Below are 466 nucleotides of genomic sequence, written 5' to 3'. Positions count from 1 at the left end.
TTTAATTTAATTTCCAGTAACGGACGGTAGAAAGTTCAGCAATGAATGGTATGCGATTTATGACAGAGTATAGTCCCACAACTGATCGTTTATTTTTTCCTCACGTGTCTCGCCTTTGGTAACAATGATTCAAAACGGAAACATTTCAAGTGACACGGGAAAAAGACACGGAAAACTTCAGTGAACATCAGAAAAGCAGCCTGCACATTTCTGGTTAAAAATGAAAGGCCATCACTGGAACCGGTCCTGGCCAAACCTCCACAGACCCGAGCGAGCGTCCCGAGCGAGTGTAAACTTTATTGAGATCGGGACATATCAGCCAGTAATTTAATTTCATTTCTAGTAACGGACGGTAGACATCTCAGCAATGAATGGTATGCGATATATGACAGAAAACTGATCGTTTATTTTTTCCTCACCTGTCTCGCCTTTGGTAACAACGATTCAAAACGGAAACATTTCAAGT

This window comes from Sinocyclocheilus anshuiensis, unplaced genomic scaffold, assembly GCF_001515605.1.
Source record: "Sinocyclocheilus anshuiensis isolate Anshui unplaced genomic scaffold, SAMN03320099.WGS_v1.1 scaffold457, whole genome shotgun sequence".
Lineage (NCBI taxonomy): Eukaryota > Metazoa > Chordata > Actinopteri > Cypriniformes > Cyprinidae > Sinocyclocheilus > Sinocyclocheilus anshuiensis.
Note: the sequence above shows the minus strand (reverse complement) of the source record.